Source organism: Helianthus annuus, chromosome 14 (genome assembly GCF_002127325.2).
Source record: "Helianthus annuus cultivar XRQ/B chromosome 14, HanXRQr2.0-SUNRISE, whole genome shotgun sequence".
NCBI lineage: Eukaryota > Viridiplantae > Streptophyta > Magnoliopsida > Asterales > Asteraceae > Helianthus > Helianthus annuus.
The window spans coordinates 61,800,596-61,814,138 of record NC_035446.2 but is presented as its reverse complement, the minus strand read 5'-3'; positions in this window follow the sequence as shown (position 1 = coordinate 61,814,138).

The window sequence follows — 13,543 nt, the reverse complement described above, 5'->3', positions numbered from 1 at the left end:
TTGGGCAGAAGTTGGTGACAATCAAATCACTGGCCCAGAACTCGTAGTAGATACAACCGAGAAATTTGCTCAGATACGACAACGAATGGCGGCAGCTCGCGACCGTCAGAAAAGCTATGCCGATAAGCGAAGAAAGCCACTCGAGTTCCAGGTTGGGGACCGAGTGCTACTCAAAGTCTCACCTTGGAAAGGTGTAGTTCGTTTTGGCAAACGAGGCAAACTCAACCCGCGATACGTTGGACCCTTTGAAATCATTGAGAAGATTGGTAAGGTGGCCTACAGGTTGAATCTACCTGAAGAACTCAGCGGAGTTCACAATGTTTTCCATGTGTCAAATCTGAAGAAGTGTCTGTCAGATGAGACCCTCATAGTTCCCTTAAAGGAGCTCACTATCGACGACCAGCTGCGATTCGTCGAGGAACCAGAAGAGATTACCGATCAAGACGTTAAGATTCTCAAGCACACCAGAATACCTCTTGTCCGAGTTCGTTGGAATTCTCGCCGTGGCCTAGAGTATACCTGGGAACGAGAAGACCAAATGAAACTCAAGTATCCTCAGCTGTTTAAGAAAAATGCAACCACTACTGAGGCTGAAGCTACTGCAGAATTTCGAGACGAAATTCCAAATCAACGGGGGGATGATGTGACACCCCAGGAAAACCAGTAAACCACACAACTCAACTAGCTTCCTCAGTAACCACGCACTAAAATTCGGGACGAGATTTTCTTAACAAGGGGAGAATGTGACAACCCTCAAAATTCCATGTATTCTGTACAATTTATTTATGATAATTAAAGTGCTTAGTGACTGTGTTGAATTACTTAACTGTTTCCTGTTACTGTGCCATACTTACATATGTGTGTTAACATACTAGTAGTATACAGAAAAGTTACTAAATAGTTCGGTATGCTTTCCTGAGTGTTAGGAATTAGTTGTGTTACAAAAATATATATATTAGACACTTTACAGAATAATCAAACAATTTAACGGAACAATATCCGACCGAACAACCGGACATTACCCGGGACACTAAATTTTTGTCAAACCCATTGTTTAATTATTTTTGGCTAGTCATGATCCCCGTTCACCATAACACCCGTTAAATATCAAGTAACTAGTATATGTAAGTTTATACTTGACAATAAACTAACCTTTGCATTTAGTTACAAAAACTTACATCAACCCCCCCCCCATGTGCAACCGTCCCCAAGGGACCCCACCAAAGATCCACACCATATCTTCTCTTGGATTTGATGCAATATTATATTTGATTGTTTACTTGCATATCTAAACAAAATATGATGGAAATCATTATAAGTAGGAGTGTAATCATGGCCAACATCTCTCCATATCCTTCACAATATTCATCCCACTCTCTCTCTCTCAAACTCTCTCTCTCCTCTCGGCCACCCACAACCGCCCCCATCACCACCACTAAACCACCACCATCTTCATCATATTCAAGTTCCATACAAGCTTGAAGGTGATACAAGAAGGCTTGCAACTTGTGGAACTTCAAAGGATCTTTCTTTCTTGCTTGTTCATCACCATTTCTTCATCATCTTCACTAGATTCTACCCTAGCCTTGTGCTAGTAGTAAGTTCCTTATGTCACCTTTGTTCATCTTGTTTCATGATTAAAAGATGTAATATGTTAAATCTACAAGAACACTAAAAAGGGTTTAAACAAGAAGATGAAACATGATGTATTTATGTTAGTATGATGTTATCTTGAGATGTTACTGATTTCTTGCTGAATACTTGTTAATATTGATTACTAGAAATGTTGTTGATCATTATGCATGTTAACGGAACCAATATAACTCGCTTCAGAATGTTAAAACTGAAAAACAGAAAGCTGTTTTGTGATTACAGCCAACTTCAGTTGGCTGTAACCGAACCTTAATTAAGCGAAAAATGTATTTTCTGAAGTCTAGATTTATGTATTATGAAATACGGTTCTAATGGCACCGGAATCGTAATTTTTGGACTTCGTTTACTATTTTTAAAGACCCGATTTGTAACAGCAGCTAGAGCTGCATTTTTACTGCAGAAAATGGGCGATATGTTTTTAGTCATAACTTGAGTTCTGTGTCGAATCAGCTCATGAAATCTGTACAGTAGATGCACACTGATGTCGTAGTAATTGTCCCACTGGAATTTCATCAATCCGAGTTACAATGAATTTTTAATGAATTATTTCGTAGACTGCAGTCAGGAAAAGATAAATCTGAGTGCAGTCCGGTAAATGATTTTTTTATAAAATATTGGTACTGAATTGGATCCCGAGATTTTTACACAATAATATTTGTTTCGTTTATGACCTTCTGTAAAAAGTTGAGAATTTTGAAACAAGTTAACTATTTTATTAAAATCCCCGCAAACTTCCCAGTTTTGAATATAAAAGCTGAAACGACATAAGTAGTGATTTTGCGTGTCTAAATGTCGGGTGGGCTATCTGAGAATAATCTAACATGTTATATGTCAATAAAAGTGCTATGTGCAATGTCGTATGCTTGCTTATGAACGGGAATAGATGGGAGGTTACATGGGTATAAACCGTTAAAGTAATGCATGTTATGTGTTAGATACGTGTAGGAACTTTGTGCTCTATTTGAAAACCACTAAATGACTAACTGGTAATCATATTAGGACGTGATTGACCGACCTTGACTGTTAGCTATATTTGAGAATCTAACCAAGCAAACCGAGGTGAGTTCACACACTTTCTAAGGCATGGGATTCCCGGTGGTTTGGGAATGGGTTAAAGAATTTAAAACTGAATCTACATATCCTCCTTGGATAGGATATGTACGGCCATCCTCCTTGGGTAGGATGCCAATGTTACTCCTGCGTATTCTCCTTGGGTAGAACTACGTACGTTCGTCCTCCTTGGGTAGGACAACAACCATAAAACTTACTAGACAAAACTCTATCATAAGTCCCTCATTTTTATATTGACTTAATCACCGAGGCCAATGGCGAGTGGGTCATTAGTTAATAGCGCTATTAGGTTTAACAAACCTCACACCGTGCCAGTCGGACGGGCGTGTACTGATGGACTATGGCAAACCGTCAGTGCTGATAGACACTGATGTAGGGCACTACTTACTTGCGTAGTAGTCGATATGGTACAGTCTAGTGGTTCACATGGGGAAGCCCCCACTAATCATGAATATGGTTTGGGTAATAAGGAATAAACTGGTTAAACATACTTTCAACTACGGGGTAACCCCCACGGCAATTACGCCAGCGAAAGACAAACCACGTTTTCAGAAACAACTTAAAACTAATCAACCAACCGTGAACTCACTCAACTTTGTTGTTGACTCGTTGTTACATGCCTTACAGGTCGCTAGATGCTTATGGAGCTTGCACGAGGAGGAGGTTGTTGTGGGATACGAACTGTCATGTTCCGTAATAAACCCTTAATCCTTTTGAACTTATTAGATCTACGTTTTTGATTTTAAACTTATGGACTATGAACTTATATTTTGGGTTTTACTTTTAATACTTCCGCTGTTTAATTCGAACTTAGTTAACTAGCTTTGGTCACCAATCGTACTGTGATTGGTTTCATTTACTTAATTACATTGTTCAATATGATTGGTGGCTCGATCCTGGTCACGTCACGCCTCCAAGCGGTGGTACTCTGCATGGTGGATTTTTGGGGGTGTGACACTGCTGTTATATCAATCTACAAAGTGTTTAAAGTGAAGTACAAGTTGTTTCTAAGTCAGTTTCTTAGTTTCCGCCTCTGAAACTGATCAAAAATCCTCTGAATGACTCGTTCGGGTGTTCTACACGATCCTACAAGTGGTATCAGAGCTCAGGAGGGGGAGTTCTGAAGATTAAAGCCTGATTTCACTGTGTTTTCTGACTTCTACACCTTCTTTCTTGATTTGAACAAGTTTTCACGATTAAATTCGGTCAAATTTTTCACAGATTGTTTAAAAGTACATTTTAACAAAGCCTTGAAAGAATTAGAACGAAATTCGCATTAATAATGGCAGAAATGGACCTTCATTGTGATTCCGCTTGAACGGACTAGTTCTGTTTTCGCTTGAAAGATTGTTATTTCGCTTGAAGAATTTCAAGCGAAATCAAGTATTTCGCTTTAAAGTTACTATTTCGCTTGAAGAATTTCAAGCGAAATCAGTGATTTCGCTTCAGACAGCTTCAAGTCAGATTCCACTCCAAGTTGTACTGGGTCCGCTTCAAACTTGTGATTTCGCTCTAGATCAGTATTTCGCTTGAATGTCACAACCCCCGATCCCTCTCTCCCGGGAACGGGCGGCCGTGAGCCAGTTGCGGTGGTATCACGTTATTAATTTATTTGGCAGCGGAAATTTCATCAGGACCGTAGTTAGGAAATGTTTAAATCAGAGTAAACCACCTTATTTTATAATATCAAACACATGGGTGAAACCCAAGTTTTTATTACACACTGAATTACAGGGATAAATCCCACTTTATTGAAATAAACGCTTTCTTTTATTTAGGTAACTTTTATAGCCACTTTTCCAAGCCTTCAGTGCTGTCCAGCTGGCTTCTAGTTTGGCTTTCACATTTTGTTACCTGAAACGCGTTTTAAAAAGGTTTTGTCAGTGGAAAATACTGGGGAATGAATCTCAGTTTAATCAAGAATTATTAATTTAACTTTAAACAGTATTGAGGGCGATTACAATGTTTCCATCTACCCAATTACTCATTCAGTAGTGTCACGTCTGACTGAGGGTCATATTACACATTGGCTAACTCGTCGTCCAATGGTAACGTTACTCCAATTTTGTATACAAAACCCCAACATACCGGCAGTAATTGTAGAATTACAAAGACTCAATCACTGCTAAATTGCATTGTAAAAAGGTTAAGGTTTTGTAAAAACTGTTAACAAAAAGGAGATTACTCACATTGCTATTTTAGGGTTTTCCTTTATGATTTCCTGGTGAATATCTATAATTTACACAAATGCACGTGTGTTAGTATAATAACCCATTTTAACATTAGTAATACCCTCCCCGAGACGGCATTCCAACGACTACGTCGGGCAGAACCACGACAGCCGTTACGGAACCCTAGATCAATCGGGCAGCGTATCTAATACGTCTCCAGGGGTTATAATACTTACATCGTAGCAGAACCTCGCTAATTTAGGGGGTATTGGACTCGGGTATAATGCCCACTATTTAAAAGTGTAGAGAGATAGAAAGAAAATTGAACGAAACGGACTGAAGGCCGTTGCCTTCTATTTATAGTATCTGATCCGAGGTTTCTCGCGGCCCGCGTGAAGTTTGGCCAGGCCTTACGCGGCCCGCATTGACTTAGGTCAATGGCGTAGCTTGGCTGGGTCACCCTATAGGCTCGACACGAGTTGGACACGTGGCCGCACCGGGTTATGCCACAATTTGGGTCGCTCGCGGCCCGCATCAACTAGACCAAACATGTACGCGGCCCGCTTGGGCTTATGGTTTTGGCGATATCAGGTTTTCCTATTCGCGCGGCCCGCATGAACTTGAGGTGAGGCCCTACGCGGCCCGCCTCCGCTTAACAATTTTTGTTTTTATTTATTTTATATAGTATAATCTATTTTCGGGGCTCGGTTTTCACATATGGGGTACATATAATGACATATTGATATTAGGGTGTCGGAATTATTATGATAGGTGTCGGTTTTACCGAGGGTTGTTATATCCTCCCCACCTTGTTTTAGAGCTCGTCCTCGAGATCTACTGGAACAAGTGTGGATATTTCTTTTTCATTTCCGATTCAAGTTCCCATGTGTACTCGGGTCCTCTTTTGGAATTCCATTTCACTTTGACCAGAACTAGTCTTTTATGTTTGAGATTCTTAATTTTCCTATCTTCAATTTGTAGAGGCCTCTCTACAAACTTGAGTTGCTCATTTATTTCTATATCTTTGAGAGGTACTACGAGTGATTCGTCAGCTAAACACTTTTTAAGATTGGATACATGAAACACATCATGTATTCCTGCCATTTCCTCTGGCAGTCGTAGCTGATAAGCTACAGGTCCTGTTCTTCGGATAATTTCAAAAGGTCCAATATACCTGGGACTTAGCTTTCCTCTTTTGATGAAGCTTACCACTCCTTTCCAGGGTGAAACTTTCAATAATACTTTATCTCCTTCTTGAAATTCTAAGGGTTTACGTCTGTTATCGGCATAACTCTTTTGTCGATCACGTGCTGCTTTCAGTCGTTCCTTGACTTGAATAATTTTATCGGTTGTTTCTTGTACTATCTCGGGTCCAGATAATTGTTTTTCCCCAATTTCTGCCCAACAGACTGGGGTTCTGCACTTTCGTCCATAAAGTGCTTCGAATGGTGCAGCATTGATACTTGTGTGATAACTGTTATTATAAGAAAATTCTATCAAAGGTAAGTGTTCGTCCCAATTACCTCCAAAATCAATTACACAAGCTCTAAGCATGTCCTCCATCGTCTGAATTGTTCTTTCGCTTTGTCCGTCCGTTTGAGGATGATAAGCGGTGCTTAGGTTTAGCTTAGTTCCCATTGCTCTTTGAAAACTTGACCAAAAATGAGAAGTAAAACGACTATCTCTATCAGACACAATTGATAAAGGTATGCCATGTAAAGAAACGATTTCATCTACATACAATTTGGCTAATTGTTCCATACTAAAGGTTTCCTTCATTGGTAAGAAATGAGCTGACTTGGTTAACCTATCTACAATCACCCAGATTGTATCATTTCCTTTCCTTGTTTTATGCAATTTGGTAACAAAATCCATTGTTATCAATTCCCACTTCCAAACTGGTATTTCTAATTGTTGTAATAAAACTGAGGGTTTCTGGTGTTCAGCTTTAACTTGTGAGCAAGTTAAACATTTAGAAACATAAGCTGCTATATGTTTTTTCATTCCTATCCACCAGAAATTTTTCCTTAAATCCTGGTACATTTTATCATTTCCTGGATGCATCGTATATTTAGATTTATGAGCTTCTTCTAATATACGGTAACGTAAGTTTCCTAATTTAGGTATCCACATTCTCTTTTTATGGAACCTCCAAATTCCATCCGTTCCTTGTTCTAATTCCTTAATCATTCCCTTTAATTTTTCAGTATCTTCCTTGATTACTGATTCTTGTGCTTTTCTAATCTGTTCGTTTAAATCTACTTGCAGATTTAATTTAAGAGAACGTACCCTTTTTGGCTTTTCATAATATTTTCGACTTAAAGCGTCAGCCACCACATTGGCTTTTCCTGCATGATACTGAATATCGCAGTCATAATCACTAAGCAATTCCATCCAACGTCTTTGTCCCATATTCAGCTCTTTTTGCCCGAAAACATATCTTAAACTTTTATGATCAGTGAATATGGTAAACTTACTACCATAAAGATAATGTCTCCAAATCTTAAGGGCAAAAATTATGGCTCCTAATTCCAAATCATGGGTCGAATAATTTCCTTCATGACTCTTAAGTTGTCTAGATGCATAAGCTATAACCTTTTGACGTTGCATCAATACGCATCCATAACCTAACTTAGAAGCATCACAAAAGACTACAAAGTCTTCGGTTCCTTCTGGTAATGCTAATATAGGTGCATGGGTTAATCTTTGCTTAAGGATCCTAAAAGCTTCTTCTTGTTTTGGTCCCCATTCAAACTTAACAGATTTACAGGTTAACTTAGTTAAAGGAATGGCTATTCTAGAAAAATCTCGAATAAATCTTCTATAATAACCGGCCAATCCTAAGAAACTTCTAACCTCAGTTGGTGACTCAGGGGTTTTCCATTTAGTAATTGCCTCGATCTTTGTTGGATCTACATGAATTCCTTCATGATTTACTAAATGTCCGAGAAATTGTACCTGTTCTAACCAAAACTCACACTTTGAAAACTTAGCATAAAGCTTTTCTTTTCTTAATAAACTTAAAAGTAAGTGTAAGTGCTTTGCATGCTCTTCTTTACTTTTAGAGTAAATGAGAATATCATCTATGAAGACAATTATGAATTTATCCAAATATGGCTTACATATTCGGTTCATCATGTCCATAAATGCGGCTGGGGCATTGGTTAAACCAAATGGCATGACAGTAAATTCATAATGACCATACCTCGTTCTGAATGCGGTTTTAGGAATATCCTCTTCCTGTACCTTTAATTGATGATATCCTGATCTTAAATCGATTTTAGAGAAAAATCGAGCTCCTTGAAGTTGATCAAACAAATCATCGATTCTTGGTAATGGGTACCGATTCTTAATCGTGACTTTGTTCAATTCACGGTAGTCAATGCACATACGCATCGATCCGTCCTTCTTCTTGACAAATAATATTGGTGCTCCCCATGGCGATGAACTTGGTTGTATAAATCCTTTTTCCAATAATTCGTCTAATTGTTTCTTCAGTTCTTGCATTTCAGCGGGTGCTAAACGGTAAGGTGCTTTAGCAATTGGTGCTGTTCCTGGTAATAGGTGAATTCTGAATTCGACTTCCCTGTCTGGCGGTAGTCCTGGCAATTCTTCTGGAAAGACATCTGAAAATTGGGATACTACTGGGATATCTTTTAATTCTTTTCCTTTAGTGTTAGTGATTATTGAAATCAAATACACTATAGATCCTTTTCTTATACAACTTGCAGTTTTCATCACAGAGATGAATTTAGTGGATCTAAAAGGTTTATCTCCTTTAATTGAGATCTTTTCACCTCTTGGTGATTTTAATTGAATTATCTTTTGATCACATAAAATACTGGCTTTATTGGCTATTAACCAATCCATTCCTAACACAACATCAAATCCAGCCAGATTCATTGGGTAAAGGTTTGCAATAAATTTTTGATTAAAAATTTCTATTCTTGCTCCATGCAAGATTTCAGAAATCCTAACAGTTTCTCCATTTGCGGTTTCCACTAGACATTCTTGTGGTAGTTTAGTTAATGATTGATTTAGGAGTTTGCAAAACGAAGTATTAATAAAACTTTGGTTTGCACCAGAGTCAAATAATACCTTAGCAAAAATATCATTAACTAAAAACGTACCAGCAATGACGTCTGGGATCATCTTGGCTTCGTCTGCAGTCAAAACAAATGCTCTAGCATTTCTAGGGTTCTTGTTATTTGCAGCTGGGGTTAATTTTGGGCAGTTTGTCTTGATATGACCTGGTTCCCCACAGTTGAAGCATACCCTGCTATTAGCTTTCTTCCTCCAATCTTCTTCCTTGTGACCTGAGATTTTGCAGAAATTGCAGTATATGGAGCATTTTCCAGAATGCTTCCTTTTGCAATACTTGCAATAAGGTGCAGATGTAGAACCTACATTTCTACGGTTGAAATTCTTAGAACGGAGTTCTTGGGTAAGCCTTTGGGATAAGTTTTTCCTCTGATCTTCTTCCCTAGTACGGATTAGTTCGTCTGTCAAGGTATTGGCTAGTTCTACGGCTTCTTCTATGGTTTGAGGTCTAGCTGCCTTGACTACATTCCTAATTTCTCCAATTAATCCCCAGATGTAACGGGAGATTAACACTGGTTCAGGTGATGCAAGGGTTGGTACCATCCTAGCATATTCAAAGAATGTGGTAGTGTAACCTTTACTGTCTACCCCGGTCATTCTAAGATTTAGGAACTTATTTGCTATCTGTTCTTTTTCATTGGGAGGGCAGAATTTCCTTTCTACCATATTCTTGAATTCTTCCCATTCCATATTATAAACCCTATCACTTCCTCTGGATTGGAGGATAGTGTTCCACCATTCTAAGGCTGCATTTTTAAACAGATTTGAAGCAAACATTATTTTATCTTCTTCAGCACACTTGCTTATTTTCAGAACTGCCTCAGTTTTCTCTATCCAGCGTAAAGCTGCAATGGGTCCTTCATTGCCCGAGAATTCTATTGGTTTGCAGGACCAGAATTCCTTGTAAGAACAACCATGTGGCATGGTTCTTCTTCTTTTGGGAACGGGCGCTTGAAGTATGGGTCCATTGTTCACGCTGTTTTCTGGTTCAGTTGGTCGCTTATTGCTATGCTTACTTTTATTATTCGCTTCCTGAACTGTTTGAATAATAAATGGCATCGCATCTGTAATTCCCTGTGCCACAATATGCTGAACGGCACTATTATCCATTTGGTTTCCGTTGTTACTATTGTCCGAATTCTCATTAACCACGTTAATGTTACTCTGGTTATCGTTATTCAGATTTTCTTGATTTCCCGCGTCGGCCATCTGAATTTTAGACATTTACCAAATATTAATATCACAAATAATATTTATATATATAGCCAATCACATGACACGCACTTTTTAACCAAAAGCGTCGAGCATTGCGACATTTACTCTATTTATATAGTATGCATCAATACACACCAGTACAGAAATTAAAATTACAGTACCGACTGAAATGTAAAGCTACAATACTAATAGTATGCATCCGTAGTTTTTTTTTTTAACACATACACACATATATTATTATATTATTATTACTACTACCGTATTGTCATCACGTTCACTGATATGGATTCATCCAGAAATCCATATTGCGCTCGTCGTACTTCCAGACGAGACGCTCTCCCACCTGTCGCATTCGATCACTGCTTTCTAAAATTTCCTCCCCAAAAGTCCTAAGTTCCTGGATATTTTCTGCACTCATTGGGGGTGCAGGTTCTAGGACTGGGTTTGGAAACTGAGGTATGGGTTCCTGATATGGAGCCTGGTAAGGGTATGGGTTTTCTAAAATTTCCCTAACGTATGCATCACTAATGTTGTAGGGATCTTGAGGATCTAACCCTGGATAAGCTCCTAAGTTGGGCATTGGCACATTTTCCTGTATTGGGTTTTGTTGCACGTAGTCCCTAACATCGTCCCACCAGGGGTCGTAATTGTTTGGGTCTAGAGGATCAGGTGCAGGTATCCTAGGTATCTCCTCCGGGTTGAAATCAGGCATTTCTATCTGGTCTTCTACTTCCATTGGTTGGTCAGGATTTTGTGGTTGTGGTGCTAGCATTTGTTCCAGGTTTGGGTCGGCAGCAGTGGTTGCTAAAATATGGATATTAGCGATACCCCTATTGAGCATATCCTGATTATAAGCATCAGTTTCTCTTTTTGCTGCGGCTAACACTCGCTGTTCCTGCAACTTTTTCATTCTTTTCCTACGCTCGTGCGCTCCCCTACTGAACCATCCCCTCTTTTTCTGAGGAAATGGCTCTTCAGACTGAGCCTTAAATACAAAGATCCCTTCTTCTGTGTCAGCAGAATACCCTGAGAGGGCAGGCTGAGAAGAGGAGGTGCCTTCGCTCCTAGGCGAACCAGACAGTTGACGATAGGCGTCAGAAGGTCCTTGGTCACTCATACTGTAAACGAACAAATAGTCAGATAACACATAGCAAGAAATACAATTATACACGTATTGCCATAGTTTATTTCCTAACACTTTGAATTTTGATGTCAGCAGAACACTTCTGTGGCTGAATCAGTGGCATAGCTCTGATACCACCTCCTGTCACAACCCCCGATCCCTCTCTCCCGGGAACGGGCGGCCGTGAGCCAGTTGCGGTGGTATCACGTTATTAATTTATTTGGCAGCGGAAATTTCATCAGGACCGTAGTTAGGAAATGTTTAAATCAGAGTAAACCACCTTATTTTATAATATCAAACACATGGGTGAAACCCAAGTTTTTATTACACACTGAATTACAGGGATAAATCCCACTTTATTGAAATAAACGCTTTCTTTTATTTAGGTAACTTTTATAGCCACTTTTCCAAGCCTTCAGTGCTGTCCAGCTGGCTTCTAGTTTGGCTTTCACATTTTGTTACCTGAAACGCGTTTTAAAAAGGTTTTGTCAGTGGAAAATACTGGTGAATGAATCTCAGTTTAATCAAGAATTATTAATTTAACTTTAAACAGTATTGAGGGCGATTACAATGTTTCCATCTACCCAATTACTCATTCAGTAGTGTCACGTCTGACTGAGGGTCATATTACACATTGGCTAACTCGTCGTCCAATGGTAACGTTACTCCAATTTTGTATACAAAACCCCAACATACCGGCAGTAATTGTAGAATTACAAAGACTCAATCACTGCTAAATTGCATTGTAAAAAGGTTAAGGTTTTGTAAAAACTGTTAACAAAAAGGAGATTACTCACATTGCTATTTTAGGGTTTTCCTTTATGATTTCCTGGTGAATATCTATAATTTACACAAATGCACGTGTGTTAGTATAATAACCCATTTTAACATTAGTAATACCCTCCCCGAGACGGCATTCCAACGACTACGTCGGGCAGAACCACGACAGCCGTTACGGAACCCTAGATCAATCGGGCAGCGTATCTAATACGTCTCCAGGGGTTATAATACTTACATCGTAGCAGAACCTCGCTAATTTAGGGGGTATTGGACTCGGGTATAATGCCCACTATTTAAAAGTGTAGAGAGATAGAAAGAAAATTGAACGAAACGGACTGAAGGCCGTTGCCTTCTATTTATAGTATCTGATCCGAGGTTTCTCGCGGCCCGCGTGAAGTTTGGCCAGGCCTTACGCGGCCCGCATTGACTTAGGTCAATGGCGTAGCTTGGCTGGGTCACCCTATAGGCTCGACACGAGTTGGACACGTGGCCGCACCGGGTTATGCCACAATTTGGGTCGCTCGCGGCCCGCATCAACTAGACCAAACATGTACGCGGCCCGCTTGGGCTTATGGTTTTGGCGATATCAGGTTTTCCTATTCGCGCGGCCCGCATGAACTTGAGGTGAGGCCCTACGCGGCCCGCCTCCGCTTAACAATTTTTGTTTTTATTTATTTTATATAGTATAATCTATTTTCGGGGCTCGGTTTTCACATATGGGGTACATATAATGACATATTGATATTAGGGTGTCGGAATTATTATGATAGGTGTCGGTTTTACCGAGGGTTGTTATATTGAAATTGTGGTTTGAAGATTTCGCTTGAAAACAGTTTGGTGATTCCGCTCCAACTGTTTATTCGCTTGAAAGGGTAGTTTGGTATTCCGCTTGAATTTGATTTGGGTTATTTCGCTCGAATTTGATTTCATCATGAGTGAAGAATTCTACAACGCGTTCGCCACATCCCCGACTACTCCGGCTTCCATTGCTCAGAACATGAATTTGGTAAACGAAACAGGAACTTTACAAAAGCCCCCGAAGTTAATGAGCATTGAAGAATATTACAGATGGAAAGATAGGTTTGAAAACTGGGTTCAAGCTAACCATTTAAGATCATGGGAATGTATTTTGAAGAAGTATGTTCTACCACGTACTGATCTGCAAGTTGATAAAGAAATCTCGGAATTCAGTGACAAAGAATGTGATATGTACAAAGCTGAAAAAATGATGATTAGTTTACTTCAGCAAGCCATTAAAGAAGACATCTTTATATTGCTTCAACATGACAAAACTTCAAAATCAATTTGGGATGCTCTCAGAATCAAGTTTGAAGGAAGTGAAAAAATGATCAAGAGTAAAAAGGCACTGCTTAAAAAGGAATTTGATCTTTTTAGCAGTCTGCCCGGAGAAGATACAAAGAAACTTATT